A 19,760-nucleotide genomic window follows, 5' to 3' on the forward strand; every position below is an offset into this window, starting at 1 on the left:
GAAACTTTTTGCCAAGTTGGCTGTGAGCTCCAGGAGGAGACCGTTATTTTTCGTCATTCGAGGCCGACTGCGGAACCGGCGCTGGGCGGACGCCAAAGCTCGGCAGGGCCGTGGGCACTTAGAAACTTTTTGCCAAGTTGGCTGTGAGCTCCAGGAGGAGACCGTTATTTTTCGTCATTCGAGGCCGACTGCGGAACCGGCGCTGGGCGGACGCCAAAGCTCGGCAGGGCCGTGGGCACTTAGAAACTTTTTGCCAAGTTGGCTGTGAGCTCCAGGAGGAGACCGTTATTTTTCGTCATTCGAGGCCGACTGCGGAACCGGCGCTCGGCGGACGCCAAAGCTCGGCAGGGCCGTGGGCACTTAGAAACTTTTTGCCAAGTTGGCTGTGAGCTCCAGGAGGAGACCGTTATTTTTCGTCATTCGAGGCCGACTGCGGAACCGGCGCTGGGCGGACGCCAAAGCTCGGCAGGGCCGTGGGCACTTAGAAACTTTTTGCCAAGTTGGCTGTGAGCTCCAGGAGGAGACCGTCATTTTTCGTCATTCGAGGCCGGCTGCAGAACCGGCGCGGGTCGGATGCACGAGCCCGCAGAGCCGTGGGCACTTTGCCACTTTTTCGCCACAATTGGCTGTGAGCTCCAGGAGGAGACCGTTATTTTTCGTCATTCTAGGCCGGTTGCAGAACCGGCGCGGCTCGGATGCACGAGCCCGCAGAGCCGTGGGCACTTAGAAAATTTTCAGAGAGGCGACACTTTGCCATTTTTTCAGAGAGGTGACACTTAGTCGTTTTTTCGAAAGTTGACACTTAGCCGTTTTTTCGAAAGTTGACACTTAGTCGTTTTTTCGAAAGTTGACACTTAGTCGTTTTTTCGCCACAGTGCCCACCTCCAGCGCGTGCCACGGCGCTTTCCAGGTCTTCTATCCGACCTTGTGCTGTCGAGGACGGCGTGTCCGACGCCGTGGGGAGACCAGCACCATCTCCTCCATACTCGTAAACGAGGTGCTTTGGAAAACGGGGGGAAAGTCGATGAGTACACTGACTACTGGGACCATTTCATTGTACTCTGGCGCACCTGAAGACCAAAAAAGGTACTGCATCTTAGCCCGGGTACCTCACCCCCTGGTACCTCGAGGAGAACTTAGAAAAATTTCGACAAATTTTTGGTGAGCTCCAGGGAGAGAGGCTGATTTTTCGCTTTTTGAGGCCGACCGCCGAACCGGCGCGGGGCGGACTCACAAGCCCCGCAGAGCCGTGGGCACTCTGCCGTTTTTTCAGAGAGGCGACACTTAGTCGTTTTTTCGAAAGTTGACACTTAGCCGTTTTTTCGAAAGTTGACACTTAGCCGTTTTTTCGAAAGTCGACACTTAGCCGTTTTTTCGAAAGTTGACACTTAGTCGTTTTTTCGCCGATTTTGCTGGGACCTCCAGGCGAGGACCGGCGTTTTTCGTCTTCCGGGTCCGACCCGGGAACCAGCGCCGAGCGGACACATTCGCTCGCAAGTGCCGTTGGCACTTAGAAAATTTTTCGTTTGTCATGAGCTCCGGGCGAGGACCGGCGTTTTTCGTCTTCCGGGTTCGACCCGGGAACCAGCGCCGAGCGGACACATTCGCTCGCAAGTGCCGTTGGCACTTAGAAAATTTTTCGTTTGTCATGAGCTCCGGGCGGAGACCGGCGTTTTTCGTCTTCCGGGTCCGACCCGGGAACCAGCGCCGAGCGGACACATTCGCTCGCAAGTGCCGTTGGCACTTAGAAAATTTTTCGTTTGTCATGAGCTCCGGGCGAGGACCGGCGTTTTTCGTCTTCCGGGTTCGACCCGGGAACCAGCGCCGAGCGGACACATTCGCTCGCAAGTGCCGTTGGCACTTGGAAAATTTTTCGTTTGTCATGAGCTCCGGGCGGAGACCGGCGTTTTTCGTCTTCCGGGTTCGACCCGGGAACCAGCGCCGAGCGGACACATTCGCTCGCAAGTGCCGTTGGCACTTAGAAAATTTTTCGTTTGTCATGAGCTCCGGGCGAGGACCGGCGTTTTTCGTCTTCCGGGTTCGACCCGGGAACCAGCGCCGAGCGGACACATTCGCTCGCAAGTGCCGTTGGCACTTAGAAAATTTTTCGTTTGTCATGAGCTCCGGGCGGAGACCGGCGTTTTTCGTCTTCCGGGTTCGACCCGGGAACCAGCGCCGAGCGGACACATTCGCTCGCAAGTGCCGTTGGCACTTAGAAAATTTTTCGTTTGTCATGAGCTCCGGGCGGAGACCGGCATTTTTCGTCATTCGAGGCCGACGGGGGAACCAGCCGGAGCGGACACGTTTGCTCGGAAGAGCCGTTGGCACTTAGAAAAAATTCCGTGTCTCGTGAGCTCCAGGGGGGACAGGCTGGTTTTATTCATCCGTAGCCGACATGGGAACCAGCGCGGAGCGGATTGGTGTTGCGCTGGCATATACCTCATCTCTCTCAGGAGTCCCCCCCTTATACGTGCCGATTGTGTTTTGGAAAACGGGGGGTAACTGGATGAGTACACTGACTAGGGGGACCAGTACACTAGCGAGTGGGACCAGTACACTGACTAGTGGGACCAACACACTATGAGCGCCTGGTACCTAAAATGGAAGTATAGAGGCCGACTTTCGGGCAAGATCACGCCGTGTTAGGCTTCCAGGACCTCGGCTAAGCAATTTTAACGGGTCGCCCGGTTCTTTTTTGATCCAGCCCGGTTCTTTTTTTATCCAGCCCGGTTCTTTTTACACTTCCAGCTGGAGCTCGGGAGCGGCTTTTTGCACAAGATCACGCCGTGTTAGGCTTCCAGGACCTCGGCTAAGCAATTTTAACGGGCCGCCCGGTTCTTTTTTGATCCAGCCCGGTTCTTTTTTTTATCCAGCCTGGTTCTTTTTACACTTCCAGCTGGAGCTCGGGAGCGGCTTTTTGCACAAGATCACGCCGGGTTAGGCTTCCAGGACCTCGGCTAAGCAATTTTAACGGGTCGCCCGGTTCTTTTTTGATCCAGCCCGGTTCTTTTTTTATCCAGCCCGGTTCTTTTTACACTTCCAGCTGGAGCTCGGGAGCGGCTTTTTGCACAAGATCACGCCGTGTTAGGCTTCCAGGACCTCGGCTAAGCAATTTTAACGGGTCGCCCGGTTCTTTTTTGATCCAGCCCGGTTCTTTTTTTTATCCAGCCCGGTTCTTTTCACACTTCCAGCTGGAGCTCGGCAGCGGCTATTTGCACAAGATCACGCCGGGTTAGGCTTCCAGGACCTCGGCTAAGCAATTTTAACGGGTCGCCCGGTTCTTTTTTGATCCAGCCCGGTTCTTTTTTTTTATCCAGCCCGGTTCTTTTTACACTTCCAGCTGGAGCTCGGGAGCGGCTTTTTGCACAAGATCACGCCGGGTTAGGCTTCCAGGACCTCGGCTAAGCAATTTTAACGGGCCGCCCGGTTCTTTTTTTTATCCAGCCCGGTTCTTTTTACACTTCCAGCTGGAGCTCGGGAGCGGCTTTTTGCACAAGATCACGCCGGGTTAGGCTTCCAGGACCTCGGCTAAGCAATTTTAACGGGTCGCCCGGTTCTTTTTTTGATCCAGCCCGGTTCTTTTTTTATCCAGCCCGGTTCTTTTTACACTTCCAGCTGGAGCTCGGGAGCGGCTTTTTGCACAAGATCACGCCGTGTTAGGCTTCCAGGACCTCGGCTAAGCAATTTTAACGGGTCGCCCGGTTCTTTTTTGATCCAGCCCGGTTCTTTTTTTTATCCAGCCCGGTTCTTTTCACACTTCCAGCTGGAGCTCGGCAGCGGCTATTTGCACAAGATCACGCCGGGTTAGGCTTCCAGGACCTCGGCTAAGCAATTTTAACGGGCCGCCCGGTTCTTTTTTTTATCCAGCCCGGTTCTTTTTACACTTCCAGCTGGAGCTCGGGAGCGGCTTTTTGCACAAGATCACGCCGTGTTAGGCTTCCAGGACCTCGGCTAAGCAATTTTAACGGGCCGCCCGGTTCTTTTTTTTATCCAGCCCGGTTCTTTTTTTATCCAGCCCGGTTCTTTTTACACTTCCAGCTGGAGCTCGGGAGCGGCTTTTTGCACAAGATCACGCCGTGTTAGGCTTCCAGGACCTCGGCTAAGCAATTTTAACGGGTCGCCCGGTTCTTTTTTGATCCAGCCCGGTTCTTTTTTTTATCCAGCCCGGTTCTTTTCACACTTCCAGCTGGAGCTCGGCAGCGGCTATTTGCACAAGATCACGCCGGGTTAGGCTTCCAGGACCTCGGCTAAGCAATTTTAACGGGCCGCCCGGTTCTTTTTTTTATCCAGCCCGGTTCTTTTTACACTTCCAGCTGGAGCTCGGGAGCGGCTTTTTGCACAAGATCACGCCGTGTTAGGCTTCCAGGACCTCGGCTAAGCAATTTTAACGGGCCGCCCGGTTCTTTTTTTTATCCAGCCCGGTTCTTTTTACACTTCCAGCTGGAGCTCGGGAGCGGCTTTTTGCACAAGATCACGCCGTGTTAGGCTTCCAGGACCTCGGCTAAGCAATTTTAACGGGCCGCCCGGTTCTTTTTTTTATCCAGCCCGGTTCTTTTTACACTTCCAGCTGGAGCTCGGGAGCGGCTTTTTGCACAAGATCACGCCGTGTTAGGCTTCCAGGACCTCGGCTAAGCAATTTTAACGGGCCGCCCGGTTCTTTTTTTTATCCAGCCCGGTTCTTTTTACACTTCCAGCTGGAGCTCGGGAGCGGCTTTTTGCACAAGATCACGCCGTGTTAGGCTTCCAGGACCTCGGCTAAGCAATTTTAACGGGCCGCCCGGTTCTTTTTTTTATCCAGCCCGGTTCTTTTTTTATCCAGCCCGGTTCTTTTTACACTTCCAGCTGGAGCTCGGGAGCGGCTTTTTGCACAAGATCACGCCGTGTTAGGCTTCCAGGACCTCGGCTAAGCAATTTTAACGGGTCGCCCGCTTCTTTTTTTATCCAGCCCGGTTCTTTTTTTTATCCAGCCCGGTTCTTTTTACACTTCCAGCTGGAGCTCGGGATGGACTTTTTGGGCAAGATCACGCCGACTTAGCAAGCAAGGTGGAAGTGCCAGCATGCTCCGTGGCTGGAAGTGTGGATGTGCCAGCACCCTCCGTGCCTGGAGCTATGGAAGTGTGGAGCTCCAGCACCCTCCGTGCCTATGGAAGTGTGGAGCTCCAGCACCCTCCCTGCCTATGGAAGTGTGGAGCTCCAGCACCCTCCCTGCCTATGGAAGTGTGGAGCTCCAGCACCCTCCGTGCCTATGGAAGTGTGGAGCTCCAGCACCCTCCCTGCCTATGGAAGTGTGGAGCTCCAGCACCCTCCCTGCCTATGGAAGTGTGGAGCTCCAGCACCCTCCCTGCCTATGGAAGTGTGGAGCTCCAGCACCCTCCCTGCCTATGGAAGTGTGGAGCTCCAGCACCCTCCCTGCCTATGGAAGTGTGGAGCTCCAGCACCCTCCCTGCCTATGGAAGTGTGGAGCTCCAGCACCCTCCCTGCCTATGGAAGTGTGGAGCTCCAGCACCCTCCCTGCCTATGGAAGTGTGGAGCTCCAGCACCCTCCCTGCCTATGGAAGTGTGGAGCTCCAGCACCCTCCCTGCCTATGGAAGTGTGGAGCTCCAGCACCCTCCCTGCCTATGGAAGTGTGGAGCTCCAGCACCCTCCCTGCCTATGGAAGTGTGGAGCTCCAGCACCCTCCCTGCCTATGGAAGTGTGGAGCTCCAGCACCCTCCGTGCCTATGGAAGTGTGGAGCTCCAGCACCCTCCGTGCCTATGGAAGTGTGGAGCTCCAGCACCCTCCCTGCCTATGGAAGTGTGGAGCTCCAGCACCCTCCGTGCCTATGGAAGTGTGGAGCTCCAGCACCCTCCGTGCCTATGGAAGTGTGGAGCTCCAGCACCCTCCGTGCCTATGGAAGTGTGGAGCTCCAGCACCCTCCGTGCCTATGGAAGTGTGGAGCTCCAGCACCCTCCGTGCCTGGAGCTATGGAGCTATGGAGCTATGGAAGTATGGAGCTATGGAGCTATGGAAGTATGGAGCTATGGAGCTCTGGAGCTATGGAGCTATGGAAGTATGGAGCTATGGAGCTATGGAGGTATGGAGCTCTGGAGCTCTGGAGGTATGGAGCTCTGGAGGTATGGAGCTATGGAGCCCTGGAGCTCTGGAGGTATGGAGCTATGGTGCTATGGAGCTCTGAAGCCATGGAGCTCTGGTGCTATGGAGCTCTGGAGCTCTGGAGGTATGGAGCTCTGGAGGTATGGAGCTATGGAGCCCTGGAGCTCTGGAGGTATGGAGCTATGGTGCTATGGAGCTCTGAAGCCATGGAGCTCTGGTGCTATGGAGCTCTGGAGCTCTGGAGGTATGGAGCTCTGGAGGTATGGAGCTCTGGAGGTATGGAGCTATGGAGCCCTGGAGCTCTGGAGGTATGGAGCTATGGTGCTATGGAGCTCTGAAGCCATGGAGCTCTGGTGCTATGGAGCTCTGGAGGTATGGAGCTCTGGAGGTATGGAGCTCTGGAGGTATGGAGCTATGGAGCCCTGGAGCTCTGGAGGTATGGAGCTATGGTGCTATGGAGCTCTGAAGCCATGGAGCTCTGGTGCTATGGAGCTCTGGAGGTATGGAGCTCTGGAGGTATGGAGCTCTGGAGGTATGGAGCTATGGAGCCCTGGAGCTCTGGAGGTATGGAGCTATGGTGCTATGGAGCTCTGAAGCCATGGAGCTCTGGTGCTATGGAGCTCTGGAGGTATGGAGCTCTGGAGGTATGGAGCTCTGGAGGTATGGAGCTATGGAGCCCTGGAGCTCTGGAGGTATGGAGCTATGGTGCTATGGAGCTCTGAAGCCATGGAGCTCTGGTGCTATGGAGCTATGGAGCTCTGGTGCTATGGAGCTATGGAGGTATGGAGCCACCAGCCAGCACCCTCCGTGGCTGGATCAATGGAAGTGTTTTAGGTACCAGGCAGCCAAAGGGCCGAGGCCTCACGCTCGACCACGCCGGCGCAGAGTTCCAGCCGCTCGGATAAGCTCTGTCACTCACCCGCCGCGCAGCCACCGGTAACGGGGAAATGTCGCCGCCTTGTGGACACGCCGTTGTAAATGAATGGGCTTTCGCACTTAGTGCAATTTTCGCCAACTCTCTGACTTAGAGCTATGGAAGTATGGAGCTATGGAGCCACCAGCCACCCAGGCTGGAGCTCTGGAGCTCTGGAGGTATGGAGCTCTGGTGCTATGGAAGTATGGAGCTCTGGTGCTATGGAAGTATGGAGCTATGGAGGTATGGAAGTATGGAGCTATGGAAGTATGGAGCTATGGAGCTCTGGAAGTATGGAGCTATGGAGCTCTGGAGGTATGGAGCCCTGGAGCTATGGAGCCCTGGAGCTATGGAAGTATGGAGCTCTGGTGCTATGGAGCTATGGAGCTCTGGTGCTATGGAGCTATGGAGCTATGGAGCTATGGAGCTCTGGAGCTATGGAGCTCTGGAGGTATGGAGCTATGGAGCTATGGAGCTCTGGAGGTATGGAGCTATGGAGCTATGGAAGTATGGAGCTCTGGTGCTATGGAGCTATGGAGCTCTGGTGCTATGGAGCTATGGAGCTCTGGTGCTATGGAGCTATGGAGCTATTAAGCTCTGGAAGTATGGAGCTCTGGTGCTATGGAGCTATGGAGCTCTGGTGCTATGGAGCTATGGAGCTCTGGTGCTATGGAGCTCTGGTGCTATGGAGCTCTGGTGCTATGGAGCTATGGAGCTCTGGTGCTATGGAGCTCTGGAGGTATGGAGCTCTGGAGGTATGGAGCTATGGAGCCCTGGAGCTCTGGAGGTATGGAGCTATGGTGCTATGGAGCTCTGAAGCCATGGAGCTCTGGTGCTATGGAGCTCTGGAGCTCTGGAGGTATGGAGCTCTGGAGGTATGGAGCTATGGAGCCCTGGAGCTCTGGAGGTATGGAGCTATGGTGCTATGGAGCTCTGAAGCCATGGAGCTCTGGTGCTATGGAGCTCTGGAGCTCTGGAGGTATGGAGCTCTGGAGGTATGGAGCCCTGGAGCTCTGGAGGTATGGAGCTATGGTGCTATGGAGCTCTGAAGCCATGGAGCTCTGGTGCTATGGAGCTCTGGAGGTATGGAGCTCTGGAGGTATGGAGCTCTGGAGGTATGGAGCTATGGAGCCCTGGAGCTCTGGAGGTATGGAGCTATGGTGCTATGGAGCTCTGAAGCCATGGAGCTCTGGTGCTATGGAGCTCTGGTGCTATGGAGCTCTGGAGGTATGGAGCTCTGGAGGTATGGAGCTCTGGAGGTATGGAGCTATGGAGCCCTGGAGCTCTGGAGGTATGGAGCTATGGTGCTATGGAGCTCTGAAGCCATGGAGCTCTGGTGCTATGGAGCTATGGAGCTCTGGTGCTATGGAGCTATGGAGGTATGGAGCCACCAGCCAGCACCCTCCGTGGCTGGATCAATGGAAGTGTTTTAGGTACCAGGCAGCCAAAGGGCCGAGGCCTCACGCTCGACCACGCCGGCGCAGAGTTCCAGCCGCTCGGATAAGCTCTGTCACTCACCCGCCGCGCAGCCACCGGTAACGGGGAAATGTCGCCGCCTGGCGGACACGCCGTTGTAAATGAATGGGCTTTCGCACTTAGTGCAATTTTCGCCAACTCTCTGACTTAGAGCTATGGAAGTATGGAGCTATGGAGCCACCAGCCACCCAGGCTGGAGCTATGGAGCTCTGGAGGTATGGAGCTCAGGTGCTATGGAAGTATGGAGCTATGGAGCTATGGAAGTATGGAGCTATGGAGCTATGGAGCTCTGGAAGTATGGAGCTATGGAGCTCTGGAGGTATGGAGCTATGGAGCCCTGGAGCCCTGGAGCTATGGAGCTCTGGTGCTATGGAGGTATGGAGCTCTGGAGGTATGGAGCTCTGGAGGTATGGAGCTATGGTGCTATGGAGCCCTGGAGCTATGGAGCTATGGAGCCCTGGAGCTATGGAGCTATGGAGCCCTGGAGCTATGGAGCTATGGAGCTCTGGTGCTATGGAGCTATGGAGCTCTGGTGCTATGGAGCTATGGAGCTCTGGTGCTATGGAGCTATGGAGCTCTGGTGCTATGGAGCTATGGAGCTCTGGAAGTATGGAGCTATGGAGCTCTGGAGGTATGGAGCTATGGAGCCCTGGAGCTATGGAGCCCTGGAGCTATGGAAGTATGGAGCTCTGGTGCTATGGAGCTATGGAGCTCTGGTGCTATGGAGCTATGGAGCTCTGGAGCTATGGAGCTCTGGAGGTATGGAGCTATGGAGCTATGGAGCTCTGGAGGTATGGAGCTATGGAGCTATGGAAGTATGGAGCTCTGGTGCTATGGAGCTATGGAGCTCTGGTGCTATGGAGCTATGGAGCTCTGGTGCTATGGAGCTATGGAGCTATGGAGCTATGGAAGTATGGAGCTCTGGTGCTATGGAGCTATGGAGCTCTGGTGCTATGGAGCTATGGAGCTCTGGTGCTATGGAGCTATGGAGCTCTGGTGCTATGGAGCTCTGGTGCTATGGAGCTATGGAGCTCTGGTGCTATGGAGCTATGGAGCTCTGGAGGTATGGAGCTCTGGAGGTATGGAGCTCTGGAGGTATGGAGCTTTGGAGCCCTGGAGCTCTGGAGGTATGGAGCTATGGTGCTATGGAGCTCTGAAGCCATGGAGCTCTGGTGCTATGGAGCTCTGGAGCTCTGGAGGTATGGAGCTCTGGAGGTATGGAGCTATGGAGCCCTGGAGCTCTGGAGGTATGGAGCTATGGTGCTATGGAGCTATGGAGCTCTGGTGCTATGGAGCTATGGAGCTCTGGTGCTATGGAGCTATGGAGGTATGGAGCCACCAGCCAGCACCCTCCGTGGCTGGATCAATGGAAGTGTTTTAGGTACCAGGCAGCCAAAGGGCCGAGGCCTCACGCTCGACCACGCCGGCGCAGAGTTCCAGCCGCTCGGATAAGCTCTGTCACTCACCCGCCGCGCAGCCACCGGTAACGGGGAAATGTCGCCGCCTTGTGGACACGCCGTTGTAAATGAATGGGCTTTCGCACTTAGTGCAATTTTCGCCAACTCTCTGACTTAGAGCTATGGAAGTATGGAGCTATGGAGCCACCAGCCACCCAGGCTGGAGCTCTGGAGCTCTGGAGGTATGGAGCTCTGGTGCTATGGAAGTATGGAGCTCTGGTGCTATGGAAGTATGGAGCTATGGAGGTATGGAAGTATGGAGCTATGGAAGTATGGAGCTATGGAGCTCTGGAAGTATGGAGCTATGGAGCTCTGGAGGTATGGAGCCCTGGAGCTATGGAGCCCTGGAGCTATGGAAGTATGGAGCTCTGGTGCTATGGAGCTATGGAGCTCTGGTGCTATGGAGCTATGGAGCTATGGAGCTATGGAGCTCTGGAGCTATGGAGCTCTGGAGGTATGCAGCTATGGAGCTATGGAGCTCTGGAGGTATGGAGCTATGGAGCTATGGAAGTATGGAGCTCTGGTGCTATGGAGCTATGGAGCTCTGGTGCTATGGAGCTATGGAGCTCTGGTGCTATGGAGCTATGGAGCTATGGAGCTCTGGAAGTATGGAGCTCTGGTGCTATGGAGCTATGGAGCTCTGGTGCTATGGAGCTATGGAGCTCTGGTGCTATGGAGCTATGGAGCTCTGGTGCTATGGAGCTCTGGTGCTATGGAGCTCTGGTGCTATGGAGCTATGGAGCTCTGGTGCTATGGAGCTATGGAGCTCTGGAGGTATGGAGCTCTGGAGGTATGGAGCTCTGGAGGTATGGAGCTATGGAGCCCTGGAGCTCTGGAGGTATGGAGCTATGGTGCTATGGAGCTCTGAAGCCATGGAGCTCTGGTGCTATGGAGCTCTGGAGCTCTGGAGGTATGGAGCTCTGGAGGTATGGAGCTATGGAGCCCTGGAGCTCTGGAGGTATGGAGCTATGGAGCTCTGAAGCCATGGAGCTCTGGTGCTATGGAGCTCTGGAGCTCTGGAGGTATGGAGCTCTGGAGGTATGGAGCTCTGGAGGTATGGAGCTATGGAGCCCTGGAGCTCTGGAGGTATGGAGCTATGGTGCTATGGAGCTCTGAAGCCATGGAGCTCTGGTGCTATGGAGCTCTGGAGGTATGGAGCTCTGGAGGTATGGAGCTCTGGAGGTATGGAGCTATGGAGCCCTGGAGCTCTGGAGGTATGGAGCTATGGTGCTATGGAGCTCTGAAGCCATGGAGCTCTGGTGCTATGGAGCTCTGGAGGTATGGAGCTCTGGAGGTATGGAGCTCTGGAGGTATGGAGCTATGGAGCCCTGGAGCTCTGGAGGTATGGAGCTATGGTGCTATGGAGCTCTGAAGCCATGGAGCTCTGGTGCTATGGAGCTATGGAGCTCTGGTGCTATGGAGCTATGGAGGTATGGAGCCACCAGCCAGCACCCTCCGTGGCTGGATCAATGGAAGTGTTTTAGGTACCAGGCAGCCAAAGGGCCGAGGCCTCACGCTCGACCACGCCGGCGCAGAGTTCCAGCCGCTCGGATAAGCTCTGTCACTCACCCGCCGCGCAGCCACCGGTAACGGGGAAATGTCGCCGCCTGGCGGACACGCCGTTGTAAATGAATGGGCTTTCGCACTTAGTGCAATTTTCGCCAACTCTCTGACTTAGAGCTATGGAAGTATGGAGCTATGGAGCCACCAGCCACCCAGGCTGGAGCTATGGAGCTCTGGAGGTATGGAGCTCAGGTGCTATGGAAGTATGGAGCTATGGAGCTATGGAAGTATGGAGCTATGGAGCTATGGAGCTCTGGAAGTATGGAGCTATGGAGCTCTGGAGGTATGGAGCTATGGAGCCCTGGAGCCCTGGAGCTATGGAGCTCTGGTGCTATGGAGGTATGGAGCTCTGGAGGTATGGAGCTCTGGAGGTATGGAGCTATGGAGCTATGGAGCCCTGGAGCTATGGAGCTATGGAGCCCTGGAGCTATGGAGCTATGGAGCCCTGGAGCTATGGAGCTATGGAGCTCTGGTGCTATGGAGCTATGGAGCTCTGGTGCTATGGAGCTATGGAGCTCTGGTGCTATGGAGCTATGGAGCTCTGGTGCTATGGAGCTATGGAGCTCTGGAAGTATGGAGCTATGGAGCTCTGGAGGTATGGAGCTATGGAGCCCTGGAGCTATGGAGCCCTGGAGCTATGGAAGTATGGAGCTCTGGTGCTATGGAGCTATGGAGCTCTGGTGCTATGGAGCTATGGAGCTCTGGAGCTATGGAGCTCTGGAGGTATGGAGCTATGGAGCTATGGAGCTCTGGAGGTATGGAGCTATGGAGCTATGGAAGTATGGAGCTCTGGTGCTATGGAGCTATGGAGCTCTGGTGCTATGGAGCTATGGAGCTCTGGTGCTATGGAGCTATGGAGCTATGGAGCTCTGGAAGTATGGAGCTCTGGTGCTATGGAGCTATGGAGCTCTGGTGCTATGGAGCTATGGAGCTCTGGTGCTATGGAGCTATGGAGCTCTGGTGCTATGGAGCTCTGGTGCTATGGAGCTCTGGTGCTATGGAGCTATGGAGCTCTGGTGCTATGGAGCTATGGAGCTCTGGAGGTATGGAGCTCTGGAGGTATGGAGCTCTGGAGGTATGGAGCTTTGGAGCCCTGGAGCTCTGGAGGATATTGAGCTATGGTGCTATGGAGCTCTGAAGCCATGGAGCTCTGGTGCTATGGAGCTCTGGAGCTCTGGAGGTATGGAGCTCTGGAGGTATGGAGCTATGGAGCCCTGGAGCTCTGGAGGTATGGAGCTATGGTGCTATGGAGCTCTGAAGCCATGGAGCTCTGGTGCTATGGAGCTCTGGAGCTCTGGAGGTATGGAGCTCTGGAGGTATGGAGCTATGGAGCCCTGGAGCTCTGGAGGTATGGAGCTATGGTGCTATGGAGCTCTGAAGCCATGGAGCTCTGGTGCTATGGAGCTCTGGAGCTCTGGAGGTATGGAGCTCTGGAGGTATGGAGCTCTGGAGGTATGGAGCTATGGAGCCCTGGAGCTCTGGAGGTATGGAGCTATGGTGCTATGGAGCTCTGGAGCTCTGGAGGTATGGAGCTCTGGAGGTATGGAGCTCTGGAGGTATGGAGCTATGGAGCCCTGGAGCTCTGGAGGTATGGAGCTATGGTGCTATGGAGCTCTGAAGCCATGGAGCTCTGGTGCTATGGAGCTCTGGAGGTATGGAGCTCTGGAGGTATGGAGCTCTGGAGGTATGGAGCTATGGAGCCCTGGAGCTCTGGAGGTATGGAGCTATGGTGCTATGGAGCTCTGAAGCCATGGAGCTCTGGTGCTATGGAGCTATGGAGCTCTGGTGCTATGGAGCTATGGAGGTATGGAGCCACCAGCCAGCACCCTCCGTGGCTGGATCAATGGAAGTGTTTTAGGTACCAGGCAGCCAAAGGGCCGAGGCCTCACGCTCGACCACGCCGGCGCAGAGTTCCAGCCGCTCGGATAAGCTCTGTCACTCACCCGCCGCGCAGCCACCGGTAACGGGGAAATGTCGCCGCCTTGTGGACACGCCGTTGTAAATGAATGGGCTTTCGCACTTAGTGCAATTTTCGCCAACTCTCTGACTTAGAGCTATGGAAGTATGGAGCTATGGAGCCACCAGCCACCCAGGCTGGAGCTCTGGAGCTCTGGAGGTATGGAGCTCTGGTGCTATGGAAGTATGGAGCTCTGGTGCTATGGAAGTATGGAGCTATGGAGGTATGGAAGTATGGAGCTATGGAAGTATGGAGCTATGGAGCTCTGGAAGTATGGAGCTATGGAGCTCTGGAGGTATGGAGCCCTGGAGCTATGGAGCCCTGGAGCTATGGAAGTATGGAGCTCTGGTGCTATGGAGCTATGGAGCTCTGGTGCTATGGAGCTATGGAGCTATGGAGCTCTGGAGCTATGGAGCTCTGGAGGTATGGAGCTATGGAGCTATGGAGCTCTGGAGGTATGGAGCTATGGAGCTATGGAAGTATGGAGCTCTGGTGCTATGGAGCTATGGAGCTCTGGTGCTATGGAGCTATGGAGCTCTGGTGCTATGGAGCTATGGAGCTATGGAGCTCTGGAAGTATGGAGCTCTGGTGCTATGGAGCTATGGAGCTCTGGTGCTATGGAGCTATGGAGCTCTGGTGCTATGGAGCTCTGGTGCTATGGAGCTCTGGTGCTATGGAGCTATGGAGCTCTGGTGCTATGGAGCTCTGGAGGTATGGAGCTCTGGAGGTATGGAGCTCTGGAGGTATGGAGCTATGGAGCCCTGGAGCTCTGGAGGTATGGAGCTATGGTGCTATGGAGCTCTGAAGCCATGGAGCTCTGGTGCTATGGAGCTATGGAGCTCTGGTGCTATGGAGCTATGGAGCTATGGAGCTCTGGAAGTATGGAGCTCTGGTGCTATGGAGCTATGGAGCTCTGGTGCTATGGAGCTATGGAGCTCTGGTGCTATGGAGCTATGGAGCTCTGGTGCTATGGAGCTATGGAGCTCTGGTGCTATGGAGCTCTGGTGCTATGGAGCTATGGAGCTCTGGTGCTATGGAGCTCTGGAGGTATGGAGCTCTGGAGGTATGGAGCTATGGTGCTATGGAGCTCTGAAGCCATGGAGCTCTGGTGCTATGGAGCTCTGGAGCTCTGGAGGTATGAAGCTCTGGAGGTATGGAGCTATGGAGCCCTGGAGCTCTGGAGGTATGGAGCTATGGTGCTATGGAGCTCTGAAGCCATGGAGCTCTGGTGCTATGGAGCTCTGGAGCTCTGGAGGTATGGAGCTCTGGAGGTATGGAGCTCTGGAGGTATGGAGCTATGGAGCCCTGGAGCTCTGGAGGTATGGAGCTATGGTGCTATGGAGCTCTGAAGCCATGGAGCTCTGGTGCTATGGAGCTCTGGAGGTATGGAGCTCTGGAGGTATGGAGCTCTGGAGGTATGGAGCTATGGAGCCCTGGAGCTCTGGAGGTATGGAGCTATGGTGCTATGGAGCTCTGAAGCCATGGAGCTCTGGTGCTATGGAGCTCTGGAGGTATGGAGCTCTGGAGGTATGGAGCTCTGGAGGTATGGAGCTATGGAGCCCTGGAGCTCTGGAGGTATGGAGCTATGGTGCTATGGAGCTCTGAAGCCATGGAGCTCTGGTGCTATGGAGCTATGGAGCTCTGGTGCTATGGAGCTATGGAGGTATGGAGCCACCAGCCAGCACCCTCCGTGGCTGGATCAATGGAAGTGTTTTAGGTACCAGGCAGCCAAAGGGCCGAGGCCTCACGCTCGACCACGCCGGCGCAGAGTTCCAGCCGCTCGGATAAGCTCTGTCACTCACCCGCCGCGCAGCCACCGGTAACGGGGAAATGTCGCCGCCTGGCGGACACGCCGTTGTAAATGAATGGGCTTTCGCACTTAGTGCAATTTTCGCCAACTCTCTGACTTAGAGCTATGGAAGTATGGAGCTATGGAGCCACCAGCCACCCAGGCTGGAGCTATGGAGCTCTGGAGGTATGGAGCTCAGGTGCTATGGAAGTATGGAGCTATGGAGCTTTGGAAGTATGGAGCTATGGAGCTATGGAGCTCTGGAAGTATGGAGCTATGGAGCTCTGGAGGTATGGAGCTATGGAGCCCTGGAGCCCTGGAGCTATGGAGCTCTGGTGCTATGGAGGTATGGAGCTCTGGAGGTATGGAGCTCTGGAGGTATGGAGCTATGGAGCTATGGAGCCCTGGAGCTATGGAGCTATGGAGCCCTGGAGCTATGGAGCTATGGAGCCCTGGAGCTATGGAGCTATGGAGCTCTGGTGCTATGGAGCTATGGAGCTCTGGTGCTATGGAGCTATGGAGCTCTGGTGCTATGGAGCTATGGAGCTCTGGTGCTATGGAGTTATGGAGCTCTGGAAGTATGGAGCTATGGAGCTCTGGAGGTATGGAGCTATGGAGCCCTGGAGCTATGGAGCCCTGGAGCTATGGAAGTATGGAGCTCTGGTGCTATGGAGCTATGGAGCTCTGGTGCTATGGAGCTATGGAGCTCTGGAGCTATGGAGCTCTGGAGGTATGGAGCTATGGAGCTATGGAGCTCTGGAGGTATGGAGCTATGGAGCTATGGAAGTATGGAGCTCTGGTGCTATGGAGCTATGGAGCTCTGGTGCTATGGAGCTATGGAGCTCTGGTGCTATGGAGCTATGGAGCTATGGAGCTCTGGAAGTATGGAGCTCTGGTGCTATGGAGCTATGGAGCTCTGGTGCTATGGAGCTATGGAGCTCTGGTGCTATGGAGCTATGGAGCTCTGGTGCTATGGAGCTCTGGTGCTATGGAGCTATGGAGCTCTGGTGCTATGGAGCTATGGAGCTCTGGAGGTATGGAGCTCTGGAGGTATGGAGCTCTGGAGGTATGGAGCTTTGGAGCCCTGGAGCTCTGGAGGTATGGAGCTATGGTGCTATGGAGCTCTGAAGCCATGGAGCTCTGGTGCTATGGAGCTCTGGAGCTCTGGAGGTATGGAGCTCTGGAGGTATGGAGCTATGGAGCCCTGGAGCTCTGGAGGTATGGAGCTATGGTGCTATGGAGCTCTGAAGCCATGGAGCTCTGGTGCTATGGAGCTCTGGAGCTCTGGAGGTATGGAGCTCTGGAGGTATGGAGCTATGGAGCCCTGGAGCTCTGGAGGTATGGAGCTATGGTGCTATGGAGCTCTGAAGCCATGGAGCTCTGGTGCTATGGAGCTCTGGAGCTCTGGAGGTATGGAGCTCTGGAGGTATGGAGCTCTGGAGGTATGGAGCTATGGAGCCCTGGAGCTCTGGAGGTATGGAGCTATGGTGCTATGGAGCTCTGAAGCCATGGAGCTCTGGTGCTATGGAGCTCTGGAGGTATGGAGCTCTGGAGGTATGGAGCTCTGGAGGTATGGAGCTATGGAGCCCTGGAGCTCTGGAGGTATGGAGCTATGGTGCTATGGAGCTCTGAAGCCATGGAGCTCTGGTGCTATGGAGCTCTGGAGGTATGGAGCTCTGGAGGTATGGAGCTCTGGAGGTATGGAGCTATGGAGCCCTGGAGCTCTGGAGGTATGGAGCTATGGTGCTATGGAGCTCTGAAGCTATGGAGCTCTGGTGCTATGGAGCTCTGGAGGTATGGAGCTCTGGAGGTATGGAGCTCTGGAGGTATGGAGCTATGGAGCCCTGGAGCTCTGGAGGTATGGAGCTATGGTGCTATGGAGCTCTGAAGCCATGGAGCTCTGGTGCTATGGAGCTATGGAGCTCTGGTGCTATGGAGCTATGGAGGTATGGAGCCACCAGCCAGCACCCTCCGTGGCTGGATCAATGGAAGTGTTTTAGGTACCAGGCAGCCAAAGGGCCGAGGCCTCACGCTCGACCACGCCGGCGCAGAGTTCCAGCCGCTCGGATAAGCTCTGTCACTCACCCGCCGCGCAGCCACCGGTAACGGGGAAATGTCGCCGCCTTGTGGACACGCCGTTGTAAATGAATGGGCTTTCGCACTTAGTGCAATTTTCGCCAACTCTCTGACTTAGAGCTATGGAAGTATGGAGCTATGGAGCCACCAGCCACCCAGGCTGGAGCTCTGGAGCTCTGGAGGTATGGAGCTCTGGTGCTATGGAAGTATGGAGCTCTGGTGCTATGGAAGTATGGAGCTATGGAGGTATGGAAGTATGGAGCTATGGAAGTATGGAGCTATGGAGCTCTGGAAGTATGGAGCTATGGAGCTCTGGAGGTATGGAGCCCTGGAGCTATGGAGCCCTGGAGCTATGGAAGTATGGAGCTCTGGTGCTATGGAGCTATGGAGCTCTGGTGCTATGGAGCTATGGAGCTATGGAGCTCTGGAGCTATGGAGCTCTGGAGGTATGGAGCTATGGAGCTATGGAGCTCTGGAGGTATGGAGCTATGGAGCTATGGAAGTATGGAGCTCTGGTGCTATGGAGCTATGGAGCTCTGGTGCTATGGAGCTATGGAGCTCTGGTGCTATGGAGCTATGGAGCTATGGAGCTCTGGAAGTATGGAGCTCTGGTGCTATGGAGCTATGGAGCTCTGGTGCTATGGAGCTATGGAGCTCTGGTGCTATGGAGCTCTGGTGCTATGGAGCTCTGGTGCTATGGAGCTATGGAGCTCTGGTGCTATGGAGCTCTGGAGGTATGGAGCTCTGGAGGTATGGAGCTCTGGAGGTATGGCGCTATGGAGCCCTGGAGCTCTGGTGCTATGGAGCTATGGAGCTCTGGTGCTATGGAGCTATGGAGCTCTGGTGCTATGGAGCTATGGAGCTCTGGTGCTATGGAGCTCTGGTGCTATGGAGCTCTGGTGCTATGGAGCTATGGAGCTCTGGTGCTATGGAGCTATGGAGCTCTGGAGGTATGGAGCTCTGGAGGTATGGAGCTCTGGAGGTATGGAGCTATGGAGCCCTGGAGCTCTGGAGGTATGGAGCTATGGTGCTATGGAGCTCTGAAGCCATGGACCTCTGGTGCTATGGAGCTATGGAGCTCTGGTGCTATGGAGCTATGGAGGTATGGAGCTATGGAGCCCTGGAGCTCTGGAGGTATGGAGCTATGGTGCTATGGAGCTCTGAAGCCATGGAGCTCTGGTGCTATGGAGCTCTGGAGGTATGGAGCTCTGGAGGTATGGAGCTCTGGAGGTATGGAGCTATGGAGCCCTGGAGCTCTGGAGGTATGGAACTATGGTGCTATGGAAGTATGGAGCTCTGGTGCTATGGAGCTATGGAGCTCTGGTGCTATGGAGCTATGGAGCTCTGGTGCTATGGAGCTATGGAGCTATGGAGCTCTGGAAGTATGGAGCTCTGGTGCTATGGAGCTATGGAGCTCTGGTGCTATGGAGCTATGGAGCTCTGGTGCTATGGAGCTATGGAGCTCTGGTGCTATGGAGCTCTGGTGCTATGGAGCTCTGGTGCTATGGAGCTATGGAGCTCTGGTGCTATGGAGCTATGGAGCTCTGGAGGTATGGAGCTCTGGAGGTATGGAGCTCTGGAGGTATGGAGCTATGGAGCCCTGGAGCTCTGGAGGTATGGAGCTATGGTGCTATGGAGCTCTGAAGCCATGGAGCTCTGGTGCTATGGAGCTCTGGAGCTCTGGAGGTATGGAGCTCTGGAGGTATGGAGCTATGGAGCCCTGGAGCTCTGGAGGTATGGAGCTATGGAGCTCTGAAGCCATGGAGCTCTGGTGCTATGGAGCTCTGGAGCTCTGGAGGTATGGAGCTCTGGAGGTATGGAGCTCTGGAGGTATGGAGCTATGGAGCCCTGGAGCTCTGGAGGTATGGAGCTATGGTGCTATGGAGCTCTGAAGCCATGGAGCTCTGGTGCTATGGAGCTCTGGAGGTATGGAGCTCTGGAGGTATGGAGCTCTGGAGGTATGGAGCTATGGAGCCCTGGAGCTCTGGAGGTATGGAGCTATGGTGCTATGGAGCTCTGAAGCCATGGAGCTCTGGTGCTATGGAGCTCTGGAGGTATGGAGCTCTGGAGGTATGGAGCTCTGGAGGTATGGAGCTATGGAGCCCTGGAGCTCTGGAGGTATGGAGCTATGGTGCTATGGAGCTCTGAAGCCATGGAGTTCTGGTGCTATGGAGCTATGGAGCTCTGGTGCTATGGAGCTATGGAGGTATGGAGCCACCAGCCAGCACCCTCCGTGGCTGGATCAATGGAAGTGTTTTAGGTACCAGGCAGCCAAAGGGCCGAGGCCTCACGCTCGACCACGCCGGCGCAGAGTTCCAGCCGCTCGGATAAGCTCTGTCACTCACCCGCCGCGCAGCCACCGGTAACGGGGAAATGTCGCCGCCTGGCGGACACGCCGTTGTAAATGAATGGGCTTTCGCACTTAGTGCAATTT

This window comes from Syngnathus leptorhynchus, unplaced genomic scaffold (assembly GCF_054491065.1).
Source record: "Syngnathus leptorhynchus isolate UIUO unplaced genomic scaffold, UIUO_Slep HiC_scaffold_29, whole genome shotgun sequence".
Classification (NCBI taxonomy): domain Eukaryota; kingdom Metazoa; phylum Chordata; class Actinopteri; order Syngnathiformes; family Syngnathidae; genus Syngnathus; species Syngnathus leptorhynchus.